The sequence below is a fragment of the Corvus brachyrhynchos genome, unplaced genomic scaffold (assembly GCF_000691975.1).
Source record: "Corvus brachyrhynchos isolate BGI_N302 unplaced genomic scaffold, ASM69197v1 scaffold44, whole genome shotgun sequence".
Taxonomy (NCBI): domain Eukaryota; kingdom Metazoa; phylum Chordata; class Aves; order Passeriformes; family Corvidae; genus Corvus; species Corvus brachyrhynchos.
The window spans coordinates 1,371,016-1,388,855 of NW_008238359.1; the positions used below are offsets into that span (position 1 = coordinate 1,371,016).

The 17,840-nt window shown below is 44.1% G+C and overlaps 1 long non-coding RNA gene across 2 annotated transcripts in view; it reads left to right on the forward strand.

The window, feature by feature from the left end:
• The window catches only part of LOC108447076, a 34,561-nt gene extending 31,234 nt beyond the window's left edge, over positions 1 to 3,327 (forward strand). The window contains exons 3-4 of one of the 2 annotated variants that reach the window (XR_001862471.1): positions 900 to 988; positions 2,455 to 3,327. This is a non-coding gene — a long non-coding RNA (uncharacterized LOC108447076). Of the gene's footprint in view, positions 1 to 899 lie in introns of both variants that reach the window. The other variant, XR_001862470.1, reaches the window with a different exon arrangement.
• The last annotated feature ends 14,513 nt before the right edge of the window (positions 3,328 to 17,840 follow it).

The window sequence follows — 17,840 nt, forward strand, 5'->3', positions numbered from 1 at the left end:
ATTTAATCTTGATTTGGTGTCTAGTGGCGGCTCTGGCTCTGTGAAAAGCTGGGATCAGTGTTACCGCTCCTGGTATGCGAAGATGAGCTTGTGGTCGAGGGCCAGGCCAAGGAATTTGGCTCCTCTGCCAGGCCCTGGAGCAGACTGGCTGCCACAGCACAGCAGCGAGCATCCCTGTGCCTCAAAATGCTTAACCATCCAGGGGCATCTGGCTCCAAGGAGAGTGAGGAGAGGGAAGGGACAGCTTGCCCCTGCCAGTTTGGAAAATGTTGAGTAGTGGATTAAAAAAAGCGTTTTCCTGGTGAGTTGGACCCTTTAATGATGAGGATTCACAGCACCTTTGGATCAAAATCTTAACCAGCGTATATTCTGAGACTTTGGGCATCTTTAAATTTAAGAGAAGACTCTCTGCTTGCTTTATGAAAGTCAGAGCCTAAGCTCAGTCAAACACATCAGATACCTAATTCTCTTTGGCTCACACACCATTTCCTAGATCCCAACCAGGCTTTCCTGGACACATCCCAGTGCTCCAAAGCTGAAGGGATCTTCTGATAGATACTGTATTGGACTTTATGTAGGTATTGATGTGTCATCTTTTCTCACATCTGTGCTTGCAGAGGTCTTGAGACCCTTGGGAATAAAAAGGATTTGGGGATCAGGTGATCACATACATTTCATATATCAGTTTCCTAAGCAGGCAATGGACTTAAGCCCACATTTAAGAGAATTCTAGGCTTAAATGCATTCTGAAGGCATCCTAGCTTGTTGGTTTTATGCAGTTCTGCTATAACAGCACCTGCTGGGATATTTTTCTCTGCATTAGTCAGGTCAAAACTTAGGAGATCCCCTTATCTGTGGAGTAATACAGGACGGTATTTTTGTTTTGGTTTCTGTTTCAGTTCCAAGTCCTTACAAGCCGTTACATGAGGGCTGCAAGCTGCAGGCTGCCTTCCTTCCTCTCTTGCTAAAGGCACCACTGTTATTTCAGGTAAAGCTTTCCTTCCATACTCTCTTGCTTTATTCCATGTCAGCAGCTGGGTTAATTTTGAAGGGTTTGATCTGCAGAGGGGTGAAAGCACACAGCCACACAGCCAGGGAGATTTCTGAGCGTGGCAAGACAAAGCGATCTCTTCTTTCTGTATGCCTTCCTTGGATTTATTGTCTGCATCAGCCAGGCTCCTGGTTCCAGCTGCAAGTTTTTATTATTCTGAGAATAATCGTTTGGCTAACAGAGACCTCTCTCTGCAGACAGAGGGAAGGAATAACCCAAATTGATACTGCAGGTGGAAGTTTGCTTGAAACTGCTCACAAGACCAAAGAGAATGCAAAGGGGTTTTAACAGAAGCATCTACCTTTTTTCCCCTGGTTGGCCTTTCTCTCTCTCTCCCCTCCCTCCACCACCTTGAAAAAAAAGGAAATGTAAGTGCAGAACTACACAACTGGAGTAAAAGCAGCATAAAGACAGACCATCAGGTTTCCTAAAATGCAGATTCAAACCCAGTGGCTTATAGCATATTTGGGTCAGATCCTTTGGAAGAAATGGAGAAGACACACGAAGGAGGCACCTACAGCATCCACTTACCCATCCACTCATGGGTTGTTGTGTGTCCTGAAATGGCTGATTGGCTCCTCACTTACTGAGCTGAAGCATCAGAAAAGGGGGCCTGAAAATGGCCCTTTTTCCCCAATTTCTCACCCATCAGATGGGAGTCATCACCAATACAGCAGTGGGCACAGGAGATAGGAAAGGCACCAGTTACTCTGGCGGTCAAGCAATATGGGAAATGAGAACTGTCCTGCATATGGAACACTGCTTGGTCTTGTTTTTGTTTCTCTAAATACTTGGTTTTATTGACCAGATAATTCCCTTCTCTGTGCGAGGTTAGCATTAATCCAGAGCAGCAGTGCTTCCCTCCACAGTGCACAGCCAGGCTTCTGCCATTGTCCTGGGGAGCAGAATACATGTCCAGAAGGGACAATGCCTGTCAGCCGCAGCAGCAGGCTGCTCTGCTGGCAAAACCATCCAAAACTTCACTTTTCCAGGAACAGACTATGGTGTTGAGGTTCCCAGTGCTCAGTCCTGGTTATTGTTGCTAATATGAAATCTACACTTAACCCACAGGCCCCAGCTGCTCTCCACAAGGCATCCAGATGTATTCCTAAGCTCCATACACTTCACTTTTCCAAAGTCACAACTGCATGACTCAGTGCTGCGCAGCAGTTTTCATTTCCAAAGTTTTTTGCAAACATGAGCTGAGTAAGCCTTGCCAGACCCCATTCTTTGCCAATTGGATTGAAGGGGCCTCTGAGGAGAACGGCTGCAGCTCAGCCCAGAGGTGCAATTTCATTTTCAATTGTATAAGCATTTGGGGGGAGGTTGAGAGATGAAGACAGTTGTTGTTCAGTTGCTGCTGAGATTTTATACTTATTTAATTGCCATGTCTACTTATTCAGGAATGCAACAGGATCCTAGGTGCTGGTAACAAGCTCCCCTCAGAGCATGGGACCTCTGGGCCTTGGGGAAGACAATAAAGGTGCTATTTAATGTCTCTTCAGTGTTAAAATCTGTGACTACAAGAAAGATGATACCCTGTTTCTAAAACTGTACTCCCTCATTCCACCTCTACCCCTAAGGCTGGAGGGAATTATAGCAGAGGCTGCAGTTTGCACAGATCGAAAATCTTGGCTGCAATAAATTTTTAAAAAAATCATGTTCTGGTCTCTCAGTCTCTTTGTGCCATAGGCTTCTACTCTCATATTACACCACCTGGAGCCCCTCTTCATGCTGCACTGGTGGTGGCACCACATAGACAGAGGGGTGATGTACTGGGAACAGCATAACATGGGGAGACCTCCTCCATTACATGCCTTCACAGTTATTTCATTGAATCACAGAACTGTTTGGGTTGGAAGTGACCTTAAAGATTATCCAGTTCCCAACTGGAAGACCTTCCACTAGACCAGAGCTTCGTCCAAGCTGGCCTTAAATGCTTCCAGAGATGGGGCATCCACAGCTTCTCTGAGAAACCGGTGCCAGTGCCTCACCACTCTCACAGGGAAGAATTTTTTTCTGATATCTAATCTAAACCTGCACTCCATGAGGTTAGAGGTCCCCCTTATCAAAAGTCTCTCTCCAGCTCTCTTGTAGTGCCTTTAGGTACCGAAAGGGCCTCTAAGGTCTCCCCACAGCCATCTCTTCTCCAGGCTAAACAACTCCAACTTTCTCAGGCTGACTCCCTGGGGGAGATGCTCCAGCTCTCTGAACATCTTCATGGCATCTGCTGGACTTGCACCAGCAGGTCCATGTCCTTCTTATATTGGCGGACCTACAGCTGGATACATTACTCCAGAGAAGAGTAGAGGGGGAAAATCATCTCCCTCAACCTGATGGCCACACTTCTTTTGATGCTGCCCAGGATACAGTTAATTTTAGTATTCTAACGATTAGTGAAATCCCAAGCTGGAATATGCTGAATTTGCATAAAGCTTGTCCACATGGTTTGATACAAAAATTCTAGAAAATTAAAAATTTGGACCAGTCCTAGGGGCTCTGAGATGGAGAGAGGAGAGTTAAATGCTCAAATCCCAGAGAAAGAAATTCTTGGGCTTCAGACCAATTACTTTGCATCTCTGCAAAAAGCTGGAATTTTCCAAGCATTGAAATTTGTATTTCAACATCTGTTTTACTAGGAAACATGGACCCAGATGACCACAAGCCTCTTTGAAACTCTCTCTTTATGGTGCTAAGCTTTATCCCTTTTTTTTTTTTGAAGGAGAAAGGAGGAGAAAAATGTCACTGAAGTCACTTCCCGTGGTACTCACCATCACAGACATCACACATCAGCATCAAGTAGTGCTTTGAATATGGCAGTCCAAATGGTCAGGAGGATGCCATCAGGACCTTCAGCTCTCTCCTGCATCTGTTGGGATGGCTCAGTTTTAGCATCTGTGGACTGCAGCTCAGGAAAATAGAAGTGTCTGTTTAAAACACTGACACAAGATGTAAATCCATCTAGAAGAAAAACATGGTTTTGTCAGAGAAGACTTGGCCTGGGGAAGAGCTAGTCTAAGCAAACCATGGCTTGGTCTGTACCATCTTTCAGTGCAAGCCAAGAAAAGCATCTGCATCTTGGCTTTGCAGGACGAGGCTCAGAAGCACAAGCCACTCAAAGTTATAAGCAGAAAAGAACAATCAAGAAAATCACCAAAAGAGGAAGTAATATGTTGGCATCTCCCAGGTCTGACCATGGTTTTACTGATCGTTATGTCCTGCAGAGTAGCTTTGGCAATTTGATAAATGTAATTGATTTTCATAAATGGAGACTCCAAGCAACATATTTTTGAGAACTGTCTATCAGTTTCTCTCATAACTAAGTGTATTTCTATTTAGGTATTGACTGTTCCTGTTAGAGGCTGTGAGTCAAGAGTGGAAGTGCCTGAGAAAAATGCTCTGCTGTAGTCAGTCCATGATCGTGAACTTCATAATGAGCGAAGTTTTGTTGCTTTAATGATGCAGCAGGTAGTTCCTTCAGGTAGTTCCTTTCAGGTAGTTCCTTTCAGCTCTGGGATCTCTGAACCATTGAAACTTTGGCTGTGGTAGTTTAAGAAAAAAATACCAGCTGCAGATGGTTTTGTCCTTCATTGTCCTACTTCAGCCCTGATTAGTCCTAGGGCAGGAATATTTTAGCTGTTAAGGAGGGAAGGTGATTTGTAATCAATGTGTACATTGGCATTAACAGTTCACAAAAGAGAACTAACTCCAATCGCAGAAAGATCACAGCTGATCTACATTTGCATCACTCGCTTTTGATGTATTTCTCCTGAGAAACACCAGCTGTACATTGATTTTTCTATGCTGAATGTGATAAAAGATGGACAACGATGCTCTGCTTGTCACATTTCAACTCTTTCCTCCATACAGTGTTTTCAGGTGTGCTTCCATTGCTCAGAAATGCCATCAGGGATCTCTGGTCTTTGTGGTTTGCTGTGCACATTGAACCCTAGAGTCTGGGATCTGAAGGTGTATCTGTCTGGGGGGATACCAGTTGGGGGTAGTAGGAAATTCCCAGTGAAACTCTTTGGGAATTCATAGAATCATAGAACAGTTTGAGTTGGAAGGGACCTTGAAGACCATCTAGTTCCAACCCCCCTACCATGGGCAGGGACACCTTTCACTAGCACAGGTTGCTCAAGTCCAGCCTGGACTTGAACATTTCCAGGGATGTGGGAAGTGCCCTGGACTTATTCATTTGCACCTCACAAAAGGAGTACCGAAGACCACCATTCTGGCCACATCTCATACGGTTTTGCAGTGGTTTAAATTTAAAACTAGGAGAAATGCAATGGTGATTTGGGTTTGGCTGGTTCTGGGAGAATTCTACAATAAGCTACTCAGAAATTTTATTGAGTGTCCATTGTTAATCAAAACCCTTGATGTCTTGGGATGGTAACAGAAGAAGGTTAATTTAAGCTGATGACATCATTCTTTGAGACAGCTGAGCTCCCTGTTGCTCCTTGGTGAGGCACATAAATGTTTCTGTGGGCACGTGAGGATGCACCACAACCTGACAAGATTTGGTCCACACAGTTGATAGGGTTACAAAGGGATTCAGTTGCCTCTAAAACCCAGCACCTTTGTTTGGTTAGCTGGATCTGGACTGCCTTGATGGTTTTGCTTAGAGGCTGAGCTAGTGCAAATGAAAACAACAATAGAGCCTTTTGAGGTGGTATCGGGTGTCTGACACATCCCTATGGCGCCAGGTGACATGATACAAGACCTGTTCACTCCTGCCCTGAGAGAGTGGCAGCTGTAGGACAGCAGGAAAGCCCAGCCAGCACCTCACATAGCACTGGATGGTTGTACTTGGACAGCAACTGCATTTCTGTTCCCTCCTTCGGGAGCTCAGATACACATCTCACATGCAAACACCTAATGCAGACACCTAAATGTAGGTACCTTAATTTCAAACTCAGTCCAATCATTTTATAGCCTTTTTGTTCAGTGTGTTTTCTACCTCAGGATATTCTAATAAACATTTTGCCACATATCTTAAAAATTAGAGAAAGACAGGTTGCTCCTGTGCTGGGATACAGACGCTTGGCATCTCCATATTTAGGTGATGGATGGCAGTGACCCAAAAATGTCACATCATATATTACTAAATAAAATGTAAAAAATTTGTTTAAGCAAAAAAAACCCAACAAACAAAACAAAACAAATCAAATCAAAACAGCTGTATCTTCTACTAAAGAAATGCACTTCAACATATATGAGCAGTCTATGTAGGTAGAGGAAAAGTCAGATTTTTAAGTCAAAACAATCTAAACTTTATTTGTTGAGGGCAAGATATGAAGGTGGCACTGATACCCATGCCAACAAGTCCTGCAAAGGATCTTGAGGCTTTCACATATACCAGAGAGGCATAACTAGGTATTATATCAATAAGTTGTTGCAGGAAGAGTTTTGCAATTCAATCTGACTGATGACCCAAACACATGGAAACAGTCATGGAAGTTGGAGAATGGCTGAAGACACCACATGGCTTTTGAGATGGGCACCTGGACCTCCCTCTCACCCCAGACCAGTGAGCACCCCAGCTAAGCTACACATCCACAGCTGCCAAACCAGACACCCTGGAAACACAGGTAATTTGGATCTCATACTTATTTCTGGGGTTTTTTGCTTGTTTGTATGCTTGTTTGTTTTACTTAGATGAGTAATATTACCTCTGTGTGCAAAAAAAAGTAAGGATTTCTGTGAACAACAGGAAACTCATGCCTGAGAGGATCATCACATCAATATTTACTGCAGCCTGCAGCCTGCAGTGATCTCTGCCTGCCTGTGATTTGCTGTTATGCACCAAAACAAGTTGCAGGGAAGGGAAAATATAAATTTTATCAATATGGTGTCTGAAACGAGACCTCAGCTTATCAAGAAGTTGTGAAGGTGAAAGGTGGAAACATAGAGGAGGAAAACAGAAATAAGCAGAAGAACATGCTGGGCCATATGGGAGGAGTTGGACTGGTGAGAAGTTGAAGCAGTTGATGTGGGGTGCATAGTCTGATCACTGGTGGCATTTGGGTCCCTCATGGATTTGCACAGGGTCACAAGCTGGTTACACACTAAAACAGATGGACCACATGATTATCTGGAAAAGACACAACAGAGTCACTGCTGGATGTGAAAGTCTATAGCTATGCTGAAGGGCAGCAGCGATCATGAATTACTTATTGAGAAGATGACGAATGCATTAAAGCCCAAGGGAAAGATGGGTGACACTGGAGTTAAATTTGATCCTGCAAAGTTAAAAGGCACGGCTTTGAGAGAGACAGAGGAGGTAATGCTTGGAGAGCATTTCAGGCCATTAGTGTGGAATGATAAAGAAACCTCAGTAGAGACCAGATGGGAAATATTTAAGGAAGCAATAGAGAACACAGTAGGGAACTTATTGGGAGGCCTAAGCAAACAAGGAGGAGCTGGACAAACATCAAAACAAAAGCATTAGAAGGAAAATGCAAACAGAGCCAAGGATTATGGGAGAGTGGAAACAAAAACACAAAACAAAGCAGAGGAAAATTTCCAAAGGCAAGTAAACCTCTTTAGGGTATAGAGAAGCACCAGGAAAACAAGGTGTGAAATTGAGATGGAAGAAGATTGTGCTCAATGGGAATAACACTGTGCCTGTGCTAAGAGCACGAAGAGGAGTCCTGGTGGCCTGGGAGCAAATGTAAGAGAGAAGGGGGAGCCATGGAAAGAGCAATTGGCTGAACACTCTCATCACCATCCCTGCAGGGATTTAAAAGGTGTGTAGATGTGGCTTTTAGGGACATGGTTTAGTGGTGGGCTTGGCAGTGTCGGGTTAAGTTGGCCTCAATCACCTTAGAGATCTTTTCCAACTGAAGGATTCTATGATCTACCTGGATACAATCGCTCCAGACCAAGATCAAGAGTTTGGCTTGTAAGAAAAAATAAGCCATCAGTTCTGAGATGATGAAACAGAAAGGCCTCTGCAGTAGCCCTTCCATCTTTTAGCCACATATGCAGCCACAGAACTGTTAAAGATCACCCCACAACTAAGGAAAAGAGGAAGGTTCAAAACTAATGCACGTTACTGCCACCAGCAAAACTACAAAGACATACATTAAAAGGCAGTGGGGAAAATCCCAATGGAAGTAATTGATGAATGGTTAAAGCAAATTGCATAGGAAGCAAGTGGTGAAAAATGCTGAAGTGTGGGAAGGGATTAGATTAAATATCCGTGCTCTGACTATGAGTACAAAAAGAGTAAGGATGGTGATTAAAGGTGCTTTTGAGGATCTGTATTTTGAGAGACGCACCATGGAAAGTAAGAAAATTAGACATTTTCCAGCTAAAAACATTGTAACTACAGTTGCTCTGCAGAGCAGTAAGGAGGAAATTAAGTAATGGCCTCAAGTCAGAAGGCTGCTAATGTTTCCTCATCTTCCCATATTGTGCAGTAACAATCCAAACTGAGATGAATCTCATGGACACAGGTCTTATCATTAAGATCCTCATCTTATGCAAATGACACCAAGCAATTACACAAACTTGCAATAATCATGCAGGAGTAAAGACAGCAATTGGAGAGACAAAAATGCAGGAGAAGAACTAAAAGATTAATTTGTATTTCTCAGGCAGCACATGCATACCTGAGGTCTTCCTCCAGAAGAGGTTTTTAAAGACATATTCCTTTGGTAATGCTCCTGTGTAGAAAATCACAGCCTCAGAGACTAAGGCATCTTCATGGAGATGCATCAGTCTGAGATACCCACAGCATTGCCCTGGGCAACTGGGTCACCTGCCCTCAGAGGAGTGAGTATCAAACAGAAGGAACCATGGATGTCTTTGGGCAAAAGCAGATGCAGAGCAGAGCCATTTTAAGATTAATAAAGAAGAAAAGGGAGAGGACTCAGGTCAAGAGAAGAAAAGGACCAAGGAGAAAATTGCAACAGCTTTAAGAAACCCTAGTCTCAGCTAACCACTCTTTCATCCAAATAATCCCTAAAAACATTAATAATTTAGACAATAGAGTCCAGTAGCCTCACCAAAACACTCAGTGGGAAAATGTTATAGGCAGATCCAGCAGAAAATCATTGCATTATTCAGGGGAAAAGATAATCTGTCAAGAGACCCAGCTTTGTTGGCAATACAGCCTCATCACAGCTGGCACAGACAAATGTGGTTTTATTTTAGCAGGAATAATAATCACAAGCCCCACCAGCGCAGCAAAGTGGCACTTCAGGTGTTTTTACGTCATTTACAGTGCTGCTTCCTGGAAATGTGCCTCCCAGTAAAACAGAGCTGCCTTATATTCCTCGGCTTTTATCTTGGGATAACTCTGACACTTCCACTACTCCCAGAAGGGAAATGTAGCTTTTCTCTCCCGTGGAGTCCACTCTCTGCTCTGCAGCTCCCTGGCACTCTCTGAGTCATCAGTATGCTTCAGAGGAAACCAGGGGGCTCAGGGTTTGGAATTTGGGATTTGAGATTTGGGTGGAAAGTGATCTCCTGGGGAGCTTTGCTGCAGGCAGGAGGGCAGAGAAAGAGTAAAAGGAAGTGAAGGACAGAGATGAAACTGACCAAATAGGTAGGGTTTTGCCCACAGATATTAAATACAATAATCCTCAAAAAATCAGCAAGACTTCTGGGCCATTATATGGCCTATGCCTTGCTAGCTTAATCCCACAATTTGAGACAGAAAACATCACATTTCCAGCTATAAAACACTTCTGCCCCATCATACCCAGCTGTGTGTAACTATGTCTTGTGCTACAGAGGCAGCTTTCAGCTTTCCATTCCCAGTGTTTACATCCCCATACATTTAGGCAGAGCAACTGTATCTTCATTCAGCTTCTGTTTGGCAAGAAAAGTCAAGCAAGACTCACACCTTTGACCTACATGTTTACTTCTTGATGGGGAATGGATGAATAAAAGGAAGGCAACACACCGAGCTCAGTGCTCAGGAGGGAAAACAAGAGGATCATTGCTGCACTGTGAAACCAGCTTCTCATTGCTGGACTTCCTCAGGTCACCCTTGCCAAGGTTGGTGTTAAGTCAGGATGATGTCAGGAGCTTCAGCAAGTCCCTTTCCCTCTCTGCATCCTCTTCCCATCCAAAGATGTGTGCGCCTGTTCCTGCTCTTCACGGAAGACACCATCCCTTATTAATCCATCTATCATTTCAATGGAGACTTCTGCTGCTCTTATCTCTTGCAGCAGAAATAAAGTCTACTTGTTGATGAGGGACCGCAATGCTGGGGTCAGGCTCTGGTAGCAGCTAATGCCACCCCACACATCCTTCTGTGAGGAAGACCAGCTTCTGGCTTTACCATTAAATCTTGGGCTTTCTCTGGAGCTCGCTCTTCGTAACACCAGAAGAACCATAGAATTGTTTGGGTTGAAAGGCACCTTTAAGATCATCTCATTCCAACCCCCTCTGCCAGGTGGGGACACCTTCCACTACACCAGGTTGCTCTAATCCCCCTGCACCTTGGACTCAAACGCTTTCAGGCGATGGGACATCCACATCTTCTCTGGGCAGCCTGTGTCAGTGCCTCACCATCCCCACAGTAACGAATTCCTTACACAACCAATATCCAGTCTAAAGCCATCCTTGTTCAGTTTAAGGATGACGTAAATCTTCTAAGCATTGCTGACAGCTCTCTGCTTGTTTCATTATGACCCCATCCTTGGGTTCACAAGGGTTCTGGTATTGTTGAGCATACATTTTGGAACATGAACAAATAGCCAATGGATCAATGTTCACTGGGACAAACTTGCTGAGATGAAATATTGGCTTCATTTGTTAAACTTTAATGATTGACCTGCCTGGCAAAGCCTAGAATGCAATAACTCCCATTTCTCTGGGAAAATTAGCTATTGGGTAATTACACTTTAGGCTCAATGAACGTTGTTTCTTTAAAAGCATTTCCTTGCCACACAGTTAAAAGTACCTGTAATTAAACCTCAGAGGAACACATCACAGATTTAAGGTCTGAGGTTTGAATGACAGCTTCCCACAGCAGCTTCTTCCCACATGGAGATGCCGGCTCATGAAGTCAGCATATGTACGTCCTTTGGGGAACTGGGCAATGAGAGGAGGCTGCAGCATAAACAGACTATCTATTAAAGCAGGAAAAGATGCATATGTCATCTTGTCTGAGATACATACTGCGCTCGGTTACCATGGCAATGGACATTACAGGTAGCTTCAAGGGAGGGGAAGAGTGATTAGCGGACAGATAAGGGGGAAGACTGTGCTGTGCCCTCTCTAGCCAGAGTATTTTCATTAAGATTACAAGAAGCAGGATCTAGATATTAGACAGTAGGTGTTTGCATTCTTGTCCTAATCTAACTTTAAAAGTATCAGTGACAAGGGCATCCCTTGCTTCCCTCAGCAGGCAATTCCACCAGATGAAAGATTTTCACAGTATCTGGCCTCCTGTTGTCTTTATTTCCCACTCTATAGGGATTAATCTTCTCAATTGACAAGCTGAAGCGTGCCAAATCAATATTTTCTTTTGAAATTTGGCTGTTCAAAGGCTAACTTCATCGAGTAATGATTTTGTGCTTTGGGCTAAAAACTTGCTTAGAAGGCTTCAGTGCACAGGTGAATTTTTCCTTTCAAAGTAAAAGAGAAAAATTTCATAATCATTTTAGCTGAGACTAGAGAAAAGTAGAAGAATAGAAAAAATGTTGCCTTTTATTGGGACTGGGGTTATTTTGGTCATTTAGCCTGGTTTGTGAACAAAATGATGCCTATGTGGTCTTTTGCCTAGCATTTAAACATCAACATTTTTAAGCATGTTGGCCACTATCATCCCACTTTCAGAAAATGGTCTTTGCCACTCTCTGAGGGTAGGAAGCTCCTACAAGTTTCATTAATATCATCAACCAGGGAAAAGGAGAATTCAAGGCAAATTAAAGGAGAATTAAATGCAAATTAATCTATCTTAATGGGTCCCTTAATGGAAAGGCAATTTCTTATTCATCCTGCAAGGCAGCAGCCAACGAATCAGCCAGGAAATACCTACTGGTCCACCAGCCAGTACTCAGGGCCCTACCAGCACAGCTGTAGGTTGCCCTTTCCTGACCAAAACTGTAGGGAACAGGGGAGAACTGCAGGATGCAAATGTTCATGGGACTAGGAAATCAGGTTGCATTGCTTATGGAGTGACAAAAGTATGTCAACAGCTTTCTCCAACAACAGCATTTAAAAAATAAAATAATCTAAATCTTGTCTATTGTTTCCTTTTTCCCCACAATTCATGTTGCTGCAGGGCTTGTTTCAGCAACCGACTTGTACCCCCACATTTAACAAGGGCCACAGGTGTTTAGTGAAACACATGATCCTCTGTAGATGTGAAGTCAATGGAGATTTAACAAATTCAAAATATTATGTGAGTTTTAGAGCTTTCTGGGATGAAATCTGGATGTTGGAGTCTTGGAGCAAAGAACTCCAAAGGTCTCTTCCACCCTAAATTTTTCTTCAAATTTGGATCTTAAGATCTGTCTCTGTAGTCTGTATGCATGGTACACAGCTCTTGCCTTAATCCCCCTTGGTTCTCACCTTGCCAATGTACGTTAGCCTTATTTTCCAGACCAGAATGCTAGAGAATTTTCAAGTTTCTGGTTTTTTTGGATAAAGGACCTCAACTCATGCTGCAATAACATTTTTGGGGATGAGATGTCCAAAGCATCTTGCAGCATCAAGTAGGGTGCACATTCCCTGAATGCACCACTCAGACTCTTTTGGTATGGATTGATGGATTAAATATGGGCCAGACAGTCTGGCTTTGACTTCAGAGATTTCCACCTTCTCAAAGGGATTCTGCTTCTATCCATTTGATATGGGAAATAGAGACAAAGAAACCTCTAAGTATTTAGGAACTAAAGATATGGAACTAAGTGAAAATCCCAACACGGTGTTAGAAAGATGCAAACACCCTTTCAATTTACAGTTACAGGTTGATTTCTTGATACCAAATTGAAACAGTTCCAAAAAACTGGGAAGAAAACCAAATATTTTTCTTTCCTTCCTTCTTTGTGTGACCTTAGGAACTTTCACGACTTCAGGTAGCATTCGACATAGCTGAGGAGGTGACCTTTCACCAACAGAATGAATTTAATCTACCAATACCATTGCAAAAACAGGTCTTGAAAGCATAAAAGAGTTTTTCCATTTGTTGGCCCCAGAGCTTAACCATGGATCATAGCAGAAAAATCTCAGGATACATTGATTTGAACCAAGCAAACCAAAATATTTATTAATTGAAGAGCTAAATATTGACTTCATGTCAAAGTAAAGTAAATATCTGCAATAAGAGTCTCAACATTTATAAAAAAGAAACAAAAATTCCAGTGAGCAGCTTGCTAGGAAACAACCACCCACTTCCAGGAGCAGCTAATACAAGCAGATGAACAAAAGCCCACACTTCCCTTGGGTGGGCTATTTAGGCTCCACAATACCTGCAAAGAAGATGCTTGGCCCCAGTGTGGGAATAAAACTATTGTAAGTGCCCAAGCCTCCTCCACTGTCCATGGAGAGACAAATCTAGTACAAGGGCATGTAGTGACAGGACAAGAGGGAATGGTTTTAAACTGAGAGTTGGTTTAGAATAGAAATTCTTTACTATGGTGAGGAACTGGCACAGGCTGCCCAGAGAAGATGTGACTGCCCCATGCCTAAAAGTGTTCAAGGAGAGGGCTAGCCTGCCTTTCTGATGTTGCATTTTAATAAAAATGCATAAAAGAAGGTCTCCTCAGCTCAAGGGAGCTGAAATCCATAGACCCCACTAGCCAAAACAGTGTCAAATCCACCAGGCTATGGAGCAGTTGGGGTGAGGGGACAGCAGGGACAGAGGATAAACAGTGAGGCAGAGGGTCTCTTCTGTATCTCTTGGTCAAGCTGAGTCACCAGACACTAAGGGGAGCAAAATTCATGTGGCCACGCAGGACGAATGGGTAAGAGGAACCTTGACCCTTGCCTCCACCAAGAGGAGCTGGCTTCTGCCTCTTTTCCCAAATATGCGTATTTTTCCTACTGGCTCTCAGTCGATCCAGATATAACCAACATTGTGAGCAAAGAGGTGACAGTTTTCCACACCAGTCCATTGGTCAATACAGACCAAGCAATTACTGGTGAGGGGGCTCACATCCACAGGACATGTCCAGTGACAAAGGGGGAGGATGGACCTACAGAAAACCCTGTAATTTTGACCAAGGCTGTACACACTAGAGTGTAATGTGTATCCAAGATTGCCACACTCCTCTGAATGAAGTAAAAACCACAGCTGCAAGTGTTTGTTTAAGTCTTGCTTGTTACAGGAGTTAAAAAAAATATCTTTACTTCTAATTCTGAGTTACTACAGGACTCCCACAAGGATGGGAAACAACAGAGCAGACAGGTGGACCTGCCTGATTCATATTTTCCCACTGGGAACTGGTGACAGTTGCTTGCTGCTATTGACAACATTTTGTGTAAACTTCTTGCAATAACTGAACTCTTCCACAAGGAAGCCTGCTGGCTGCTGCTGTGGGTTCTTCCTTCTGAGAAATCACACCAAATGCAATCCAGCTTGGACAGCTTCCTAAGCCATCTCTTCCACCTCAACCACAAAGGAGAGAGAGCATGAGCAATCCCTTGCACAGCCGCAAGGGAAGGCTCCCTCCCTCGCAGGAGTACTCTCATGTTGGGGAGAAGATCAGAGTTGGGCAATGCAAGGCACTGATCTGGCTTTGTGGCTTTTCCCAACAGTTTGGTGCATGACAACCCTCCTTTCCTGGGATTGCATAATGGGAGGAAGGGAAATGAGATCTCAGGGAGGGACTCAGAGATCATGGGGCAAAACTCCAACATTAGCTCTTCTTACTAATCCAGTTTATGTCATCCTCATTCTCACTTCTTTTCCCTGACATGTCTATTAGGATTCATTCAGGAGAAAGTCAGAGTGACTCAGATATCTTTTTTTTTTTGGCATAAGAATTGTCTGTATTCTAACAAGTCCAACCAGTCATGATGTTATCAGATGTTGAGAAACACAGAACTGAGCTGGTATCTTCTGGGAACAGAAGATCCAAGGAAGGCTCAGCATGGTACTGGAAGAACTTAACTAGGAGAAGACATCCTACAGTTCCCAGACCTGCCAGGTCTCTGCACCAGCAGTACAGGAGGGCTATTTGGAGAGAGAAAATTCAAGTTCCATTTCCATCTTTCACCCTTCCCTGGTATCCCAGGCAGTGAACTGTTTGAGACAGACAGGGAAATTTGTGCACACACAGCATGGCTGGTTTTGCCTGTGAAGGTTCAGTCCATGGGTGTACCCAATTCTGGGGAAACCCTGCTTTACAAAAGTATACTGTCTTGTGGCAAAGAAATAGAAATAGTGATGGTGGGAAATATGACTTTAAGACCTTAAATGTCCTCTAAAAATGGTGTTATCATGATAGTTAACTCTTTGGTCTGCTGAAGGGTGCTGGAGGGCCACAAAGATGCTCGGAGGGCTGGAGCACCTCTGCTCTGGAGACAGGCTGAGGGAGGTGGGCTTGCTTAACATGGAGAAGACTCCGAGGAGACCTTAGAGCACCTTCCAGTGCCTAAAGGGGCTACAAGAGAGTTGGAGAGGGACTTTTGACAAGGACTTGTAGTAACAGGACAAGGGGGAATGGCTTCAAACTGTCTGACATGGGGGGATGTTTAGACTAGAATTTAGGAAGAAATTATTGTGAGGGTGCTGAGACACCGGTACAGTTGTTGTTTGAAGTAGCTAAGAATCAGATGGATGCATAACTAATTTTGTATTAGCACCACATCACGGCTAATCCCTATCCCCAGATCACCCAGAATTGCCAGCTCTCTCCTTGTCATGACTTTGGTCAACTACATCAAACTGGGCAACTTTTTAATATATATATGTACATGCATATGTGTAATATATCTATATATGTAATATAGAGATATTATATATTAGCTGGATCTTAGCCAAAGGATTTAATTTTCAGTTTCTTCACCTTTGAACCAGCATTTTGCTTTACTAAGGCCAACACTGACATGGCAAAGGCCTAACATGAGGCATGGAAAAAATGAACAAAATGGAAAATTAAACAAAACTTTCCTTAACAAGTTCCCTGCTCAGGGCTATAAAAACCGAACAGTGTAAAGACCCTGCTGAATGGATCCTTACAAGAGACTGTTCATGTCTGGAGATACCACCGTGACATTTACATGGAAAATCACAACCCAGTTCAGGGGGTTTTCCCATGGTTTTCCCCAAAAAGCATTTGGCTGAGTTCTGAGCACACATTTCCTCTCTCTGGCTCCCTAGGGCTGCTCCTTGGCAGAGCTCTCACAGTGTGATGGTGATTCCCAAAAAGCAGCTCCTGAGACAGGGGCAGAGTGATATCCCGGATAAGCCACGCTTGGAAATGCAGAGGGTGGAGAGGAATAACTGTGACATCTTCCTGATGCCCCCAGTATTTCCTTCCCAGAGCCTTAGCCCCTCTGACCAGAGCTGTATTTGTTGGGCAGGGAGGTCACCCAGCATATCTTCATGCAGTGATGTGCTTGGAGAAAGCATCTGAGCAGAACAAAAAAACCCTTTTTCATCACTTTTTCAACAGAAAGAGATGCTAAATACAAATCTCAGCACCAGGCTTGCTTGAAGGTTGTGGTCTAAGCAAACCCTGATCATCGGTTGGAGCAAATTGGGTATTTCAATGCTACTAAAAGTAAACAACAGGAAGCCTGGTTGTCCCTTCTTAACCCAAACTTTTTAAGAAACAACCAACCACACATCTTGGGACCTGGCACAGGCCAGTAATGCACAAGGAGTGCAATATGCTGAGTATGAGAAGCTGCAGCCAGACACAGGATATGTCCTCTGTGATTTGTGGACCCTTGCAGAACGTTTTGCCTTTTTCAGTGTCACGGCACCGTGACATGAGGCACTTGAAACCCTACAATAAGCTCAGTTGGTTTGAGCTTGGTGCTAAAAATGCCAAGGTTGTGGTTTCAATCCCTGCATGGGCAATTCACCTAAAAGCTGGACTTGATGATCCTTGTGAGTCCCCTCCAGCTCAGAATATTCTGTGTATCTGTGACTTCTGATTCTCTTTCCAGTACCACCGTCATGACTCAAGCCACCACTGGGCTGCTACATCTAACAGCCAAGGAATTCTGATACAAGGCTGCTCTTTCACAGCTCCAGGCACTGCCTATCCTCCAGTGATGGGTTGAGACTCTCTGTTCCCCTAACTGTGGATTAGTATCTGGTTTTGTTTGGCTTTTTTTTTTTCTTTATTCTATTTCAGGGGTTGCGCCATACAGTTTGTAAGCCCCAGTCTCCTGCCTGCTGGCATTGCTCAAACCTTGGTGCTGCCTCGTCCTACCTGTGCCCTGGGATGCTGGAGCTGACCTTGGCTCTAAACACCTGGAAAACTGAATGACGGCAGTGTTCAGGAATAGAGCTCACGCCTGCAAATGCAGCCTTGCAGAGGTCAGGGCTGGAAACGAGGTTGTGCTGCAAGGGTAACTCCGGGGTGATCCCCAAGAGACCAAAGGAACGACAAGGAATTTTATCCAGGGGGGATGCAAAGCAGCAGGAAGGGGGGCTGTGTGTGTGCGCAAAGCCGGCTCGACACCACCCCCGGCCCTTTCCCCTGTTAAGGGGGGTCTGCCAGCTCAGGAGTGGCACAGTCTAGCACAAGTCCTGCCTCCTGCCTCCTTCCTCCTCCTCCTTCTCCTCCTCCTCCTCCTCCTCCTCCCAGATGTTCCCTTGTGTGCAGCCATCTGTTGAGCTCCCTCCTCCCTCCTCCTGCGGGGA